Source organism: Pseudophryne corroboree, chromosome 8 (assembly GCF_028390025.1).
Source record: "Pseudophryne corroboree isolate aPseCor3 chromosome 8, aPseCor3.hap2, whole genome shotgun sequence".
Classification (NCBI taxonomy): Eukaryota; Metazoa; Chordata; class Amphibia; order Anura; family Myobatrachidae; genus Pseudophryne; species Pseudophryne corroboree.
In genome coordinates this window covers 390,316,940-390,337,024 of record NC_086451.1, presented here as the reverse complement: position 1 = coordinate 390,337,024, position 20,085 = coordinate 390,316,940, and positions in this window count along the sequence as shown.

Below are 20,085 nucleotides of genomic sequence, written 5' to 3'. Positions count from 1 at the left end.
ACAAACCAGCTCACACCACCAGCATGCCGCAGAACGTGGCATTCAATAGAACACCAGTTGACGGCATGAAGAATATGCAGCAATATGCTGCCAGAAAACGTAACACAACCTGTGTGTAAACACCACCAATAATAGCATAATGTATGCCACGGCATGAATAACGTTAGCAACAGGCCGACTGAAAAGTAACACAGCATGTGTGTAACCAAAACCAATAACTGCAGATACAGTATGCACGGGGACGGGCGCCCAGCATCCTCTACGGACTAAGAGAAAAGGATTTACCGGTAGGTATTAAAATCCTATTTTCTCATACGTCCTAGAGGATGCTGGAGACTCCAAAAGGACCATGGGGTTTATACCAAAGCTCCAGAATGGGCGGGAGAGTGCGGATGACTCTGCAGCACCGATTGACCAACATGAGGTCCTCATCAGCCAGGGTATCAAACTTGTAACCCTTGCAAAGGTGTTTGAAGAACCCTACCAAAGAGCCGCTCGGCAAAGCTGTAATACCAAGATCCCTCGGGCAGCCGCCCAGAACGCGCCCACCTTTCTGGTAGAATGGGCCTACACCGATTTCGGTAACGGCAATCCAGCCGTAGAATGAGCCTGCTGAATCGTATCACAGATCCAGCGTGGAATAGTCTGCTTGGCAGCAGGAACCCCAATCTAGTTGGGAACATACATAATAAACAGAGCGTCTGTTTTCCTAATGTGAGCCATTCTGGCAACAGAGAGTTTCAAAACTTAGACCACATCGAGACATTTCGATGCCGCCCAGGCGTCAGTAGCCACCGGCACCACACGAGGTTGGTTCATGTGAAGCGATGAAACCACTAATGGCAGAAAATGCCGACGAGTTCTCAACTCTGCTCTATCTTCATGGAAGATTGAACAGGGCTCTTGTGAGCCAAACCGCTAATTAAGATATCCGCCTTGCGGAAGCCAAAGCCAACCGCATGACCACTTTCCAAGTGAGGAATTTTCACTCAACCTTAATGAACAATTCAACCAATGAAATTGCAGGAACTGCAATACCACGGTAAGATCCCATGGTGCCACAGGGCACAAGGGAAGACGGATGCGCAATACTTCTTTCACGAAAGTTTGAACCTCTGGAAAAGGAGGCTAATTGTTGTAGGAATAAACCCGATAAGGCCGAAAACTGAACCTTAATCGAGCCCAACTTAAGACCTGCATCCACACGATCTTGTAAGAAAAGAATGGAGAAAAACGACCCAACTGGAATACTTCCGTAGGATTTTTCTTGGATTCACACCAAGACACATACTTTCTCCAAAAATGAGGGTAATGTTGTAACGTTACTTCTTTTCTGCCTTAAGAAGAGTAGGGATGACTTCACTGGGAATACCCCTTCGGGTTGGGATCCGGCGTTCAACCCCTAGGCCGTCAATGGAAACCGCAGTACGTCCTGGAACATACACGGCCCCTGTCATAACAGATCCTCTCTCAGAGGAAGAGGTCAGAGAACACCTATGAGTAATTCCTGAAGATCCGGATACCAGCCCTCCGCGACCAGTCTGGAAGAATGAGGATCACCTGAACCTTTGTTCTTCGTATGATCTTTTAGCATCTTTGGAAAGAGTGGAAGTGGAGGGAACACATAGACCGACCGAAACACCCGCGGTGTCACTAGGGCGTCCCCCGCTACCACTTGAGGGACCCTCGACCTGGAACAATATCTCTGAATTTTCTTGTCGAGGCGAGACGCCATCTTGTCTATTTGTAGAATTCCCCAAAACTTGTCACTTCTGTGACCCTCGCTTGATAAAGACTCCACTCTCCCGGCTGGAGAACATGTCCATCGAGGAAGTTTGCTTCCTCGTTGTCCACACTTGGAACGAACATCGCTGACAGAGCGTGTAAACGTTTTTGTCGCCCAGCGACAAAGCTTTCTGGCTTCTGCCATTTCTACTCCGGACTTTGTTCGTAGAAAAAACGTTATAACCGGCCCTTAACTCCAGACCGTTATCGTGGTGACAAGTATCCTAACTTGACCCTTGTCCTCGGTGAGAATTGCGCTGCTACCACAGGAGTGATATTCTGGTCTTGAAACTATGATTATCCCAGGTGGGAACCGGGCCACTTGTCCAACAGGTCCCACTAACACTCTGGCATGCAAGCTGCCCACTGAATGGTCTCGTAGGCCGCAACCCTCTTTTCCAGTAACCGAATGTATTGAAGGATTGACCCTGTTGCAGGTCTGACCAGACTCTGAATCCTCAGAGCTGTTTTCACTGGAAGCAAATAATATTTCCCAAGTCGACCTCCACGTCGTTGGAACCAACAGGGATTTTGGCAAGTTCTGCTGTCGAAGAACTGTCAGGGAGAAACAACGTTTTTCACCATTTGGCTTCTTGATCCCTCCGCAATCCGGAGAGCGATCCAGTACAGAATAATTATGTCTCCTTCCTATCGAAGGAAACCCATCCTACAGCCATCACTCTGGCGAATTGGTAACGACAATCCTGAATCGCAAACCTCAGGTAAGCCTAATGCGAAAAACTGTAGTTAGGCCTCCTTCTGCATTTTCAGAGTAGAGAAACCTGCCATGAGAGAATCCCTCATGGATTTTAAGTAGGAAAATTTGAGATTTCAGATATAGGATTTGGTCTGACCGAGCTGTCTGGCCTCGGAAGCACGAAAAAGCTTGAATAACAGCTTCTCCTCTTTCCTTTTTTTTTTTTTTGTGTGCCAAGGACAGCAGGACAATGACCCGATCCTGACACAACTCTTGTATTGCATCACGTACTACCTCCCTGTCCAGAGTAGAATTGGTAAAGTCTATTTGAAAAAAATTAGAGAGGGAAAACGTCTGGAAAAAACTCCTGTATGTCCCCTAGGGACTCTATCCTTCACTCACTGGTCCATGTCCTATCCAGGGCTTACTGAAGAGTTTTAGACGTGGTCCCACTGGTGTGGGCTCCCGTAAGATAGACCCAACATCCTGCGGTGGACGTGGCAGAAAACATAGGACGAGTTCTGCCTGTGGACTTGAAAAAGGTAGCTGACCTCCTACCTCTTTTAACCTTCCTTTACCTGTAAAGAAAAAAGGAAACCTTATCCATTCGGTCGAAATGACTGCATCCTACAATAATGCGTCCCCAACCATAGTGAGGTATCCTAGGGCCAAAAGGTAAACTTACCAGTGGTATCTGCCGCAAGCATATTAACAAAGTCATCACCAAACCAGGCTTCACCTTCATAGGGAAGAGACTCCGCTTCTTCTGGGAGTCAGCACAAGCATCCCCTTGGTGAATCCACAACGCCCTCCTAGGTGAGACCGCCATGGAATTGGCTCGCGAAACCCAAAAGTTCCAAATGCCTCGGAGTCGTACGGTAGTATGCTACACTGTTCTAGATATGACCCAACGTAAGGAGTATCCCATCTCTCCCCAGGGTAATTATATCGGATGACAAAGTAACCGACCATTTCTGAACACAAGCACTCCCCCTTGCGCATGTAATACAAGTATAATCAACGTATATAATTAAAATATCACTTAGCTTCCTGTATACGATCCTCTGTGACAGGGCCCCGTGCAGTCGACTCTCACTTTATTCTATCCACGGCGGGAAAAGAATAAACACTCGGCCTTCTCATGAGGATTTGAAACCATCTTGTCACGGGCCTCACGGCTGACCTAGAGTATTTTCAACAGAGCGACCAGCACATGAAAAGGAATAACTTTACTTCAGCATTCATTATAAACCCTCATGCACATTTAAATACACATACACACACACACACACACACACACACACACACACACACACACACACACACACATATACACACATATTTTGTCAGGAACAGCAGGGTCCCTAGTGACGTTAATACGTTCTTAATGTGTATGAAACATGTACTGAATGCTGATTTTTGTGGATCTAATCAGGAAACATTATGGTCGACATAAGAAATAGTATTCATGTCGATATAAGGGAGTAGTAACTGTGCAGAATAACATTTCTCTTGTTTTTTTTGCGACCCCGAGGGGTCTGAGAGAAATATATTATACAAACAGGTATAGCTTTGTCAATTTTTACCCAGTCAAATTAATTGGTGCCGACAGGGTCACCCACCCACGTCTGTGTCTCCCATATAGTTTTCTCTTTGAAAAAACATACATCTACTGACATGTGGACACTTAATTACATGAACCAAATACCCTCAGGCGTCGGCGGTGCCGACTGTTTTAGACATCCCATAGCTGTTTTTGTGGCAGAGTAATCAGCCTCCGACATGCCGACATGTACTAAACACCCACCGACATTACACTGACTATTTTGTGTCAGGGATACACAGAAGACGTATACCAGCTCTTTTACACCATGCTCCCTATCTATTGTGCTTTACTTTTCATATATTGCTCTAAAACACTGTGCCCCCCCTCGTTTTCCACTGTGACCTTCAGCAGTGATTTGGCAGGGCCAGCGTCTCTGTGAGGAGAAAATGGCGCTGGTTAGCTGTGAGTGATAAGCCACGCCCCCTTAATGGGGCGCTACAGCCCCGCTATTATATATATATATATATATATATATATATATATATATACTGGCGGGGGTCTGTATACAGTGCCTATGCCCTGTATACCTCTTATGCCAGGATAGATAGTGAGGTTTTATTGCTGCCCAGGGCACCCCCCCTGCGCCCTGCACCCTTGTAGTGCCGCTTGTGTGTGGGAGCAATGGCACGCAGCGCGATACCTCAGAGACCGTGAAGTCTTCTGCCGTCTTAACTGAAGTCTTCTTGCCTTCTTTTACTCACCCGGCTTCTTTCTTCTGGCTCTGTGAGGGGGGCGACGGCGCGGCTCCGGGAACGAGCAGCTAGGCGAACCAAGTGATCAGACCCTCTGGAGCTAATGGTGTCCAGTAGCCTAAGAAGCAGAGCCTTTAAACTCACAGAAGTAGGTCTGCTTCTCTCCCCTCAGTCCCACGAAGCAGGGAGCCTGTTGCCAGCAGTGCTCCCTGAAAATAATAAACCTAACATAAAGTCTTTTCCGAGAAACTCAGGAGAGCTCCTCAGTGTGTGACCAGTCTCTCTGGGCACAGAATCTAACTGGAGTCTGGAGGAGGGGCATAGAGGGAGGAGCCAGTTCACACCCCTTTTAAAGTCTTAAAGTGCCCATGTCTCCTGCGGATCCCGTCTATACCCCATGGTCCTTTAGGAGTCCCCAGCATCCTCTAGGACGTATGAGAAAATGTACTTACCAAACTATACAGAACTCTGCTTCTGGACTCCGCGTCTTCACACTTCAAATCCCTTTTTGGCATGGTGCGCAGTGTGAATAACAAGAGGAGGGCCCAGGGAGAGGCATGGGGTGGTTCGGGTGATGTAGATCACTATCGCTCATCACTCGTTTCTGTACACACGGGCGATTGCTAAGTGATCCGACTGGATTTATACTGCATGCTTCAATGATCTGAGAAAATCGCTCCGTGTTTACACCCCCCCCCCCCCCATAAGCCTTTAGCTCTCCCTGACCTAGAGCTTCACATCTGTTTATTATCAGCATTTATGGGTCATATGTGGTGCTACAAACAAATCCAGCTAACAAGTGGAAACCATGCAACAATGAGCTGCACATGCCTGTAGCACTCAATTACTCGGCAGCTTTAACGCTACAGTTTAGAGTCCAGCTACTATATGCTAAACACCCAACTCTAAACCTGTCCACACAATTACAATTTGCTTCCCCCCAACCGCAACATTAATTTGCCAAGGGGCCAAATGTTATACTCTAGAAGCTTTTCATGCCACTAAATAAGCCCCAAATGGGTCAATGTATCAAAACTCACAAATTTTTCCAACAAATCAGCGGTTCCCAAACTTTCTTGAATCATGGCGCCCTAGAGTATCAGCATTTTTTTCACGGCACCCCTGGGATAAAAGTTTTAATAAATACATTTGGAGAAAAATATTAAATTAATTAATTGTGCCTACCTGTCATCCTTAAGGTAGTTATGTGGTGGTGAACACCTGTGCTTCTGAATGTGTGCATGTTTATGATTGGCAGTCACCAGCACTGGTTTTACCTATAACTTTGGCCATAAAGAAGTTGATTTGGCCCTGGACCATCACCCCGAGGCACCCCTGCAAGAGCCTTGCGGTACCCCAGAGTGCCTAGGCATACAGTTTGGGAACCACTGCCATAAAGTATATTTACTTATTCCTGCAAATTGCAACAATAGTGAAATTATTTTTTTCTCTGACTGTAATAGTACAGACAGAGCAGCGCTTATGATAACCGCCTGGTCCCTATACTCACTTCTACAGAGTACCGTTATCTCATGGTAACTGCGACATACTTCCATCCTAAATCTGTTGTACCAATCCAAAATTATCATGCGCACACAACCGATCACTTGTCACGCAGCTCCTTGGAGAAGAGGTCTGTTGGGTGCAAGTCGCATTAAGTTAAAATAGGATTTTAATTACCTACAGGTAAATCCTTTTCTCGTAGTCCATAGAGGATACTGGGGTCCACATTAGCAACCATGGGGTATAGACGGGTCCACTAGGAGCCTTGGGCACTTTAAGAAATCAATAGTGTGCACTGGCTCCTCCCTCTATGCCCCTCCTACCAGACTTAGTCTAGAAACTGTCCCCGAGGAGACGGACATACTTTGAGAGAAGGATAGATAAGGATAGTGGTGAGATTCCGAACCAGCACACACAACAAGAGGAAAGCCAAGCTAACCAAACTTGAAACAGGAACAGCAACGGCCGAACCAGCATTACTTAACCAAGTAACAGTGCAGGAAGAACAAAGCACTGGGTGGGCGCCCAGTATCCTCTGCGAACTACGAGAAAAGGATTTACCGGTAGGTAATTAAAATCCTATTTTCTCTTGCGTCCTAGAGGATACTGGGGTCCACATTAGTATGTACATGGGAATGTACCAAAGCTCCCAAACTGGGTGGGAGAGTGCTGAGGTCACAACCGATTGACCAAACTGAAGGTCCTCAGAGGCCAAAGTATCGAACTTGTAGAACTTAGCAAACGTGTTCGAACCAGGGTGGTAATTCCGAGTTGATCGCTCGTTATTTTTTTTCCGCAACGGAGCGATTAGTCGCTAATGCGCATGCGCAATGTCCGCAGTGCGACTGCGCCAAGTAAATTTGCTATGTAGTTAGGAATTGTACTCACGGCATTACAAGGTTTTTTCTTCGTTCTGGTGATCGTAATGTGATTGACAGGAAGTGGGTGTTTCTGGGCGGAAACTGGCCGTTTTATGGGAGTGTGTGAAAAAACGCTACCGTTTCTGGGAAAAACGCGGGAGTGTCTGAAGAAACGGGGGAGTGTCTGGGCGAACGCTGGGTGTGTTTGTGACGTCAAACCAGGAACAAAACTGACTGAACTGATCGCAGATGCCGAGTAAGTGTGGAGCTACTCAGAAACTGCTAAGAAGTGTCTATTCGCAATTCTGCTAATCTTTCGTTCGCAATTTTGATAAGCTAAGATTCACTCCCAGTAGGCGGTGGCTTAGCGTGTGCAAAGCTGCTAAAAGCAGCTTGCGAGCGAACAACTCGGAATGAGTGCCCAGACCAAGTAGCTGCTTGGCAGAGCTGTAAGGCCGAGACACCCCAGGCAGCCACCCAGGAAGAACCCACCGACCTAGTAGAGTGGGCATGTACAGATCTAGGAACCAGTAAACTTGTCATAGAGTAAGCATGCTGGATAGTAAGCTTGATCCAGCGAGCAATAGACTGCTTTGTAGCAGGACACCCAATTTTATTGGGATCATAGAGTACAAACAGCGAATCCAATTTTCTGTAACAAGCTGCCGTTTGACATAGATTTTCAAAGCCTGCACAACATCCAGGGACTTTGAAGTGGAAGAGGTGTCAGGAAGCACCGGAACCACAATAGGCTGGTTGATGTGAAATGCAGACACCACCTTTCAAAGAAATTGCTGACGAGTTGTAAGTTCAACTCTATCTTCATAAAAAATAAAAATAGGGCTCTTGTGAGACAATGCCCCCAATTCCGACACACGTCTTACCGAAGCCAAGGCCAGCAATGTGATGGTCTTCCACATAAGAAACTTTACATCAACCTCTTGTAGAGGCTCAAACCATTCAGATTGTAGAAACTGCAACACCACGTTGAGATCCCAAGGTGCCGTGGGAGGCACAAAGGGCGGCTGGATGTGCAGAACACCTTTCAAGAACGTCTGAATCTCAGGGAGGGAAGCCAACTGTTTTTGGAAGAAAATGGACAAGGCCGAAAAATGGACTTTTATGGAGCCCAGGCGTAGGCCCACATCCACACCAGACTGCAGAAAAAGCAGAAACTGACCCAGCTGATATTCCACCGCAGGAATTTTCCTGTTTTCACATCAAGACACATATTTTCTCCAAATTCGGTGGTAATGTTTAGACGTTAACCCTTTTCTGGCTTGGATCAGGGTAGGAATTACCCTGTCTGGAATTCCTTTCTGGGCTAAAATTTGACACTCAACCTCCATGCCATCAAACGTAGCCGCGGTAAGTCTTGATAGACGAACGGCCCCTGTTACAGAAGATCCTCTCAGAAAGGTAGAGGCCACAGATCCTCCAGAAGCATGTCCAGTAGATCCGCATACCAAGCCCTTCTTGGCCAATCCGGAGCAATAAAAATTGCCTGAACCTTTTCGTTTTTTATTCTTTTGAGAATTCTTGGGATCAGTGGAAGTGGTGAAACACATACACCATCTGGTAGGCCCAAAGAGCCACCAGAGCGTCCACGGCCACTGCCTGTGGGTCTCTCGACCTGGAACAATACCGCCTGAGTTTCTTGTTGAAATGAGAGGCCATCATGTCGATTTGTGGAGTTCTCCGACATGTCACACACCTGAACACCTCCGGGTGAAGACCCCACTCGCCTGGGTGGAGGTCGTGTCTGCTGGGGAAATCTGCTTCCCAGTTGTCTACTCCTGGAATGAAGATCGCAGACAAAGCCACAGCGTGTCTTTCTGCCCAGAGGAGAATCCATGTTACCTCTGACATTGCTGCTCTGCTCTTCGTTCCGCCCTGTCGGTTTATGTACGTTATCGCCCTCACCTTATCCGACTGATCTTGAAGAAGATGTGCTGCCTGTAGAAGGGCGTTGTATATGGCCCTTAGTTGCAGAATGTTGTATGGAAGAATGGTTTCCTGACTTGACCATTTTCCTTGGAAGTGTTCCCCCTGGGTGACTGCTTCCCAACCTCTGAGGCTTGCGTCTGTGGTTAACAGAATCCAAATTTGATTCCCGAACCTCCGGCCCTCGGTCAGGTGAGAAATCTGGAGCCACCACAGTAGAGAAATCCCGGCTTTTGGCGACAGACGAATCCTCTGGTGCATGTTGAGCTGGAAGGGTCTGGCGTGAAACCTTACGTACTGCAGTGCCTCGTAAGCGGCTACCATCTATCCCAGAAGGCGAATGCAGATATGCACCGATATCCGGGTTGGTTTGAGAACATCCCGCACCATCGACTGGATCACCACTGCCTTCTCCAATGGAAGGAATACTTTCTGTACTTCCGTATCCAGTATCATCCCCAGGAACGGAAGCCTCCGTGTTGGTTCCAGGTAATATTTCGGTAGGTTCAGAATACACCCGTGATCCCGGAGAAGCTGAGTTGAGAGGGCAATGCTGTTCAACAACCGCTCCCTTTTATCAGCAGATCATCCAGGTACGGAATTATGTTCACTCCCCGTTTGCGGAGGAGGAACATCATCTCTGCCATTACCTTGGTGAACACCCTTGGAACCGTGGAGAGGCCAAAAGGCAGAGCCTGGAACTGGTAGTGACAGTCCTGTAAGGCAAACCTGAGATAAGCCTGATGAGGCAGCCAGATGGGGATATGAAGGTATGTATCCTTGATATCCAAAGACACCAAGAATACCCCTTCCTCTAGACTCGATATCACCTCTCTCAGAGACTCCATCTTGAATTTGAACACCCGTAAATACGGGTTCAAGGACTTGAGGTTTAAAATGGGTCTCACCGAACCGTCCGGTTACGGTACCACAAACAGGTTGGAATAATACCCTCTGTTCCGTAGCCTAGGTGGAACTGGGACAATGACCTGAGTCTGTATCAGTTATTGAATTGAACCCTGTAAATTTATACTTGCCTCCTGAGAAGCTAGTAAACCTGACTTGAAGAATCTGTAAGGTGGGATGCCCTAAAATTCCAGTCTGTATCCCTGGGCGATGTGCTCTTTGACCCAGGGATCCTGGCATGATGTCGCCCATACGTGACTGAAATCTTTTAACCGGGCTCCCACCTGCCCGTCTTCCAGGCAGAGAGGTCCACCGTCATGCTGAAGGCTTTGAGGAAGCAGAACCGGAGTTCTGTTTCTGTGAACCTGCAGTTGCTTGTTTTCTGGGTTTACCTCTATTGCCTCTGAAGGCTGTAGAAGAACCCTTGGTTTTAGTTTTAAATTTTGCTATCCGAAAGGACTGCAGAGTCGGAGCAGAATAGGCCTTCCTAGCTAGGGGGGCTGCGGAAGGAAGATATGTAGACTTACCCGCCGTAGCTTTGGATATCCACGTATCCAGTTTGCCATGAAACAGGGCCTTGCCTGTGAAAGGTAGGCTTTCTACCCCTTTTCTGGAATCCGCATCCGCCGTCCACTGACGTAGCCATAGGCCCCTGCGTGCAGACACTGCCATGGCCGTGGTGCGTGCATTGAGCAATCCGATTTCTTTTATGGCTTCCACCATAAAATTGGCAGAGTCCTTTATATAGTGCAGGAGTAAAAGTATCTCACCTCTTGGTAAGGAATCTAACCCCTCAATTAGGTTACCCGACCATTTTGCAATGGCCCTAGTGATCCAAGCACAAGCTATAGTGGGTCTCTGGGCCACCCCCGCAACTGTGTATACAGATTTGAGAGTGGTCTCAATCTTGCGGTCAGCCGCATCCTTTAAGGAGGCTGCCCCTGGGACCGGTAAGACTATCTTACGGGACAATCTAGATACCGATGCGTCAACAATCGGTGTGTTTTCCCATTTTTTCCTATCATCCTGAGGAAAAGGGAAGGATGTCAGTAACCTTTTAGGGATCTGAAACTTCTTGTCAGGATTAACTCAAGTTTCTTCAAATAGGGAATTTAATTCCTTAGATGCAAGGAAAGTAGTAGAGGATTTATTTTTTACATTAAAATAAGATTCCTCCTCATCCTCTGTCGCTTTGTCAGGAATGTGCAGGATATCTCTAATAGCTTCTATCAGGGCCTGTATTCCCTGTGACAAAGCTGCATCCCCCCCTCCCGAGTCCATCTCACCCTCCTCAACGTCTGATACACCATCATCAGTATCAGTCTGCAGGATTTGGGCCAGTGTACACTTTTGTGGACAAATGGCAGGGGTCTGAGATGCCAGAATGGCCACTGAATCTCTATTCATCAGGTCATCTACCAACTGCCTTAAGTATTGCGTCTCCTCATTTTGGGATAATTTATGGGAAATATTCGAGATCATCCCTTTCAATGAATCTAACCATACAGGTTCAGTTCCACTAGCCTGAGAATGTGTACTATTCTGAGTACACTACATTGACCCCTCTGAGTGAGAAAAACACTCTGCCGTGCATGAGACACACTCCTTTGACATAGTACAATGTGAAAGAACCCACACACACAGGACAATAGGTTAAAAGCACTGTTAACCCACACAGAGCCCCCTAGGGAGACACAGAGTATGATGGAGCCAGCCACACCGCGCCCCTATAGCTAATTTCCAAGTTTAGCTGGGTCGCAAACTAAGCACCCTTAATAGGGGCTTAGTATACTATTATTGCTCCCCTCCCTTGCTATGACTCCCTGGTACAGCTGAGGTGATCTGGAGTCTTTGTGGAGGAGCAGCGCTTTCCTGCCAGCCTGTCTGTGTATAGCTGCAGAGGGAAAATGGCGCTGGTGAGCTGCTGGATCCGCTCATAGAGAAGCCCCGCCCCCTTAATGGAGCGCGGTCTTCCCGGATTTTTATACTGGCTGAGGTAATATTTCTGCTCCACAGTGGGTTAAAACCCCTGTAAGATGTACTGCCAGTGTGGGTATTAATAGTTATGGCTTCAGCTCGCCCCTCACAGCAGACCACGCAGTACTCTGCATGTTTCTGAAGCCTGGAGCCGCAGCCTTCCTGTCAGCGCTGCGCTCCTACCCTTGTGCCACCATTACAACCGCCAACCCGCTAACCGGGACGTCGGCCACCTACTCACCACTCTTCTTACATCTGGCTCTGTTAGGGGAGGCGGCGTGCTGCGGGTCTGTACGCTCGCCGTGGTGTGGCTTGCGAATAGGACCCTCAGGAGCTCAGTGTCCTGTCAACGGAGAACGGGATCATCAACCCTAAGGTGGTTGGGCTGTTTTCCCCCTAAGTCCCACGAAGCAGGCAGTCTGGTACCAACAGACCTGCCTGAAAACAAAAAATAGAAAATAAATGCAGAAAACTCTTCAGCTTCCCAAACGTGACCGGCTCCTCCAGGCACATTTTCTAAACTGATTCTGGTGGGAGGGGCATAGAGGGAGGAGCAAGTGCACACTATTGATTTCTTAAAGTGCCCAAGACTCCTAGTGGACCTGTCTATACCCCATGGTACTAATGTGGGACTCCAAAAGGACCATGAGGTCTATACCAAAGCTCCAGACTGGGCGGGAGAGTGCGGACGACTCTGCAGCACCGATTGAGCAAACATGATGTCCTTATCAGCCAGAGTATCAAACTTGTAGAACTTAGCAAAAGTGTTTGAACCCGACCACGTAGCTGCTCGGCAAAGTTGAAGCGCCGAGACTCCTCGGGCAGCCGCCCAAGATGAGCCCACCTTCCTGGTAGAATGGGCCTTCACTGACTTCGGCAACGGCAATACAGCCGTAGAATGAGCATGCCGAATCGTATTACAGATCCAGCGTGCAATAGTCTGCTTGGAAGCAGGAGCCCCATTTTGTTGGGAGCATATAGGACAAACAGAGCCTCTGATTTCCTAATTTGAGCTGTTTTGGCTACATAAATTTTCAAAGCTCTCACTACATTGAGTGATTTCGACACAGCCACGGCATCCGTAGCCACAGGTACCACAATAGGTTGGTTTATGTGAAACGAAGAAACCACCTTCGGAGGAAATTGTTGATGAGTCCTCAATTCCGCTCTATCCACATGGAAAATCAAATAGGGGCTCTTGTGAGACAAAGCCGCCAATTCCGACACCCGTCTTGCGGACGCCAAGGCCAAAAGCATGACCACTTTCCAAGTGAGAAATTTCAACTCAACCTTTCGCAAAGGTTCAGACCAGTGAGACAGTAGAAATTGCAACACCACGTAAAGATCCCACGGTGGCATGGGTGGCACACATGGAGGATGGATGTGCAGCACTCCCTTCACGAAAGTCTGAACCTCTGGAAGGGCGGCCAATTCTTTTTGAAAGAAAATAGATAAAGCCGAAATCTGCACTTTAATGGAACCTAATTTCAGGCCTGCATCCACGCCTGCCTGGAAAAAATGGAGGAAACGACCCAGCTGAAACTCCTCCGTAGGAGCCTTCTTGGCTTCACACCAAGACACATACTTTCTCCAAATACGGTGATAATGCTTCGCCGTGACCTCCTTTCTGGCCTTAAGGAGAGTGGGGATGACTTCCAGGGGAATACCCTTTCGAGCTAGGATTTGGCGTTCAACCTCCACGCCGTCAAACGCAACCGCGGTAAGTCCTGGAAGACGCACGGCCCCTGCAGTAACAGATCCTCTCTGAGAGGAAGAGGCCAAGGATCTTCTATGAGCAATTCCTGAAGATCCGGACACCAGGCCCTCCGTGGCCAATCTGGAACGATGAGTACCGCCTGAACCCTTGTTCTTCTTATGATCCTCAACACTTTTGGAATGAGTGGAAGTGGAGGGAACACATATACCGATTGAAACACCCACGGAGTTACCAGGGCGTCCACTGCACTGGCTTGAGGGTCCCTTGACCTGGAACAATATCTCTGAAGCTTCTTGTTGAGGCAAGACGCCATCATGTCTATTTGAGGAATTCCCCAACGACTTGTCACTTCTGCAAAAACCTCTTGATGAAGACCCCACTCTCCTGGATGGAGATCGTGTCTGCTGAGGAAGTCTGCTTCCCAGTTGTCCACGCCCGGAAGGAAGACCGCTGACAGATCGCTTACATGCTTTTCCTCCCAGCGGAGAACTTTTGTGGCCTCTGCCATCGCCGCTCTGCTCTTTGTTCCGCCCTGGCGGTTTATGTACGCCACCGCTGTTACGTTGTCCGACTGAATCAGGACAGGTAGACCTCGAAGAAAGTGTTCCGCTTGCAGAAGGCTGTTGTAGATGGCCCTTAATTCCAGAACGTTTATGTGCAGACAAGCTTCCTAGCTTGACCATTTTCCCTGGAAATTTCTTCCTTGTGTGACTGCTCCCCAGCCTCGGAGACTTGCATCCGTGGTCACCGGGACCCAATCCTGGATCCCGCACCTGCGTTCCTCTAGGAGGTGAGAACTTTGAAGCCACCACAGGAGAGATATTCTGGTCCTGGAAGATGGACTTATTTTCCGGTGCATGTGCAGGGGAGACCCAGACCACTTGTCCAACAGGTCCCACTGAAACACCCGGGTATGAAACCTGCCAAACGGAATGACTTCATAAGCTGCAACCATCTTCCCCAGCACCCGAGTGCATTGATGAATCGATACTCTTGCCGGTTTCAGAATCTCCTTGACCATGGTCTGGATTTCCAGAGCTTTTTCCGCTGGGAGAAACACTCTCTGCAGTTCAGTGTCCAGGATCATGCCCAAGAAAGACAGCCGAGTTGTCGGAATCAACTGTGACTTTGGCAAATTTAGAATCCAACCATGTTGTTGCAGAACTGACAGGGAGAGTGCCACGTTTCTTAGCAACTGCTCCTCTGATCTTGCCTTTATCAGGAGATCGTCCAAGTACAGGATAATTGTGACACCCTGCTTGCGTAGTAGTACCATCATTTCCGCCATTACTTTGGTGAAGACCTTCGGGGCTGTGGAAAGACCAAACGGCAACTTCTGAAATTGGTAATGACAATCCTGCACCGTAAACCTCAGGAAAGCTTGATGCGGCGGATATATTGGGACATGTAAGTAGGCATCTTTTATGTCAACTGACGCCATAAAATCCCCCCCTTCCAGACTGGCGATCACTGCTTGGAGACATTCCATCTTGAACTTGAAAGTTTTCAAATACAGATTGAGGGATTTTAGGTTCAGGATCGGTCTGACCGAGCCGTCCGGCTTTGGAACGACAAAGAGGCTTGAATAAAACCCTTCTCCCCGTTGAGACGGGGGTACCGTGACAATGACAAGCTGTTGACACAGCTTTTGTATCGCAGCACTCACTACTTCCCTTTCTGGGATAGAAACTGGCAAGGCTGATTTGAAAAATCGGTGGGGGGGGGCACCTCCTGAAACTCCAGTTTGTACCCTTGGTACACTATGTCTAACACCCAAGGATCCAGGCCCGATTGAAACCAGACCTGACTGAAGATTCGGAGACGCGCCCCCACCGGTACGGACTCCCGTAGAGGAGCCCCAGCATCATGCGGTGGACATGGCAGAAGCCGGGGAGGACTTCTGGTCCTGGGAGCCTGGCACAGCAGGCGACCTTTTTCCCCTTCCTCTACCTTTAGAGGCAAGGAAGGACGACCCTCTTCCTTTTTTGTATTTATTAGGCCGAAAGGACTGCATCTGATAATGGGGTGCCTTTTTCTGTTGTGCCGGAACATAAGGAAGAAAGGATGACTTACCCGCTGTAGCTGTAGACACCAGGTCAGCGAGGCCGTCACCAAACAAGACACTTCCTTTATATGGGAGAGCTTCCATAGCTCTCTTAGAGTTGGCATCAGCATTCCATTGATGAATCCACAGCGCTCTCCTGGCCCAAGAGGCCAATATCCCTCGCCGCATCCTTTAGGTAAACTGCAGCGTCCCTGATATAATCGAGAGTCAAAAGAATGTTATCCCTCTCCAGGGTAACCATGTCAGATGCCAAATTATCTGCCCACTTACCAATAGCACTACTCACCCATGCCGACGCCACGGCAGGTCTGAGCAGTGCACCCGTGTTGACATAAATGGATTTTAAGGTCGTTTCCTGCTTACGATCCGCAGGGTCCTTAAGGGCAGCAGTGTCAGGAGACGGAAGCGCCACCTTCTTGGACAGTCGTGATAGCGCCTTGTCTACATTGGGAGATGACTCCCACTTTTCCCTGTCGTCAGAGAGGAAAGGATATGCCATTAGAATTCTCTTGGGAATCTGCCACTTTTTGTCAGGAGATTCCCAAGCTTTTTCACAAAGAGCGTTTAGCTCATGAGAGGGGGGAAACGTCACCTCAGGCTTTTTTCCCTTATACAAACAAACCCTTGAATCTGGAACAGCAGGTACTTCAGAAATATGTAAAACATCTTTAATTGCCACAATCATGTACTGAATACTCTTAACCAATTTTGGATGTAAACTGGCCTCACTATAGTCGACACTGGAATCAGAGTCCGTGTCGGTATCAGTATCCGCCATCTGGGTAAATGAACGCTTTTGTGACCCTGAGGGGGCCTGTACCTGAGACAAGGCGTCCTCCATGGATTTTCTCCACGTTTGTGTCTGAGAATCAGATTTATCCAATCTTTTAGTCAATAACGCCACATTTGCATTCAATGTACTCAACATATCCACCCAATCAACAGTCGGCGGTGCCGACAGAGTCAATCCCAGGTCCTTATCTGCGCCCACTACAACTTCCTCCGGGGAGGAGCACTCAGCCTCAGACATGTCGACACACACGTACCGACACGCACACACTGGCTATAGGGGACAGACCCACAGGAAAGCCTGTTAGAGAAACACAGAGGGAGTTTACCAGCTCACACCCCAGCGCCTATTCCAGTACTGAGAACAAATATACACTGCCTCAGATGTCTGCGCTGTTATTACAAAAAGGGTTAATAGCACCAAATTACGGTGCCCCCCCCTCCTCGTTTTGCTCCCTGTTACTTGTTCAGGAGAGTGGAGGTCTGGGCCAGCGTCTCTGCAGCCTTTGAAGAGAAAATGGCGCTGGTAAGCTGTGAGGGCTAAGCCACGCCCCCTCACCGGTGCGCTGTAGTCCCGCTCAAAATTTAAATATTTATACTGGAGGGGGCTATATTTAGTGCCTATGCACTTATAATATATATATTTCTGCCAGTTTTATACTCCAGTAATCATGCTGCCCAGGGCGCCCCCCTGCGCCCTGCAAGTGCCGTCTGAAGCGCGTGTGGAAGCATGGCGCGCAGCGCAACCGCTGCGCGGTACCTCATTACTGAAGTCTTCTGCCGTCACTGAAGTCTTCTGATCTTCCTTATACTCACCCGGCTTCTTTCTTCTGGCTTCTGTGAGGGGGTTGACGGCGCGGCTCCGGGAACAAGCAGCTAGGCGCACCAAGTGATCGAACCCTCTGGAGCTAGGTGTCCAGTAGCCTAAGAAGCAGACCCTTTGAACTCAGAAGAAGTATGTCTGCTTCTCTCCCCTCACTCCCACGAAGCAGGGAGCCTGTAGCCAGCAGTTCTCCCTGAAAATAAGAAACCTAACATAAAGTCTTTTCAGAGAAACTCAGGTGAGCTCCCCTAGTGTGGGCCAGTCTCTCTGGGCACAGAATCTAACTGAGGTCTGGAGGAGGGGCATAGAGGGAGGAGCTAGTTCACACCCATTCAAAGTCTTATAGTGTGCCCATGTCTCCTGTGGATCCCGTCTATACCCCATGGTCCTTTTGGAGTCCCCAGCATCCTCTAGGACGTAAGAGAAATAGGATTTTAATAACCTACCAGTAAATCCTTTTCTCGTAGTCCGTAGAGGATGCTGGGGTCCACATTAGTACCATGGGAAATGCACAGATAGTGGCGAGATTCACACCAGCTCAAACGTACAACAAAAGGAAAGCCAAGCTAACCAACTTGGAACGATTCAGCAAGGCTGAACTAACAAACTGAACCAAGTAACAATGCAGGAATATGAAGAACTGGGCGGGCGCCCAGCATCCTCTACGGACTACGAGAAAAGGATTTACCGGTAGGTAATTAAAATCCTATTTTCTCTTACGTCCTATAGGATGCTGGGGTCCACATTAGTACAGGAGGGGTCATATGCGTAGGCCTACATCCACACCTGCTTGCAGAAAGAGGAGAAACCGTCCAAGTTGAAACTCCACCACAGGAAATGTCTTGGATTCACACTGTTAATGCTGATTAACTTTCAGGAAGAAAAAGCAATACCTTTAACTTATATGTGCAGGCCGCTGCGACCGCTAAGCATGTATGTGAAACCCCTAACAGATGCGTACACGTTGCGTGCGCACGCAGTCACGCTGTAAGCACAGAGTAGCTACACGTGAGGCGGAATACACTCTATAACCCCTAGCAGGAAAGGGACACAACACCAATTGTATTTAAATATGTTGGGATCCGACCCACCAACAGTTATTTACTAAAAGGGGGTTACAACAATAATCCAATCACAATAAGAGAAGAGGCTACAATCAATGGATACATACGTTTGTTCGCCAGCGCCACCCGGTCCCAGTCGTCAGTCTATCTGGATAGATGACCTTCAGAGAATGTGTCCGACCGGCCAGGCAGTGTGGCTTTTATACATTACTCCAAATCATGAAACAATGGAATCTGTAATCTCTTCACCCATAGGTCAAAGGGCTGGTCATTTACAGTACAGGAGGGGTCATAGGTTGGTTTGAATAGGTGGGAGATGCCTGGTCCAGGTGCACTTGCAGGTGTTATCCACTGGGTTCCCGCCTAATATCAGAGTAGAGTAAATACAGTGTTATATTAATATTCTGTTCCTGCGCATATCTATGCGCAGGAGCGTGCTATCTTCTGCAAACTGCTACCGAAATATTGCTCTTAAAATACTGTACAGCTGGATACCAAACACCACCTCCTAACCTAATTCTGTCCCCTCATATCCTGTAAAGTCGAATCCCTCTGTTGTACCTTTTAAATAAATGAAACTCGCTGGTGTGGTGCGTGTAGACTATGTGTAAATTATGTGCTATGTGAATTAAATATGATATATGTCTTTGTGGCTTTTCCATGCGAATGCATATGCTACCGTAATTACTCATACCACGCGCTAACACGTAAGACCGCGCAAGCGATTATACATAGCTTGCGAGTATGCGCACGCACGGTAGAACATGCACCCGCACGGAGGCCATCTGTGTGGTGTTTGTATGTGATGAATGTGCCTGTAATATTTTCGACTTCGACAGTCCACCCTTTGGCAGTCAATAATAACTGCCACACATAACTAATAAACTGAAAATATTATCTATACAATATATACAACATTCGGATGACTGGGGGAGAGTTGTAGGTGGGAAATGTATAACCTAGTGAGATAGGAAAAAGCATGTATGTATGAATTAACTAGGTGCTTCATCGCGCCCTACGGGCGCTCTTCACACCGTCGCAAGGGGCTACGCCCCCTTAACTCTTGCATGCCTTTCTGGGGTTTAATATTTGTATTATATGGAGTATTACCTGCATTCCTTTGTTAGTGGTTAAATATTGCACAATGAAAGGGCGTGCGATGGTGAAGGAGGCGCAGCCCCTTTGCGACGGCGTGAACACCACCTGCAGGGCACGATGTACAGAATGTAGCGGGTGCGGGGGGGGGACTGCGGATGGTGTCTGTAGATGCTGCGGGTGGAGGGGAGGCAGAAGTGGGGGTGGGGCCCGGATGGGGAAGGTTCGGGAGGTGCTGCGCGTGGGGGAGGGGCAGAGGAGTGGGGGATGCAGATGGGGGAGGGGTCCGGAGGCAGTGAAGGTGGGGGAGGGGCAGGGGTGCCACGGGTGGGAGAGGGGCAGGTGTGGGGATGTTGTGGATGGATGAAGGGTTCCGGAGGTGCTGTGGGATGGGAAGGGACGGGAGTGCCGGGGGTGGGGTAGGGGACCGCAGGCACCATGCGTAGGGTAGGGGCAGGTACGGGTGTTGCGGCGGATGGGTAAAGGAGGTCCGGAGGTGCTGCAGGTGGTGGAGGGGCAGGTGCGGGGGTGCCATTGGTGGGGGAGGGGTGGGTGAGGGGGG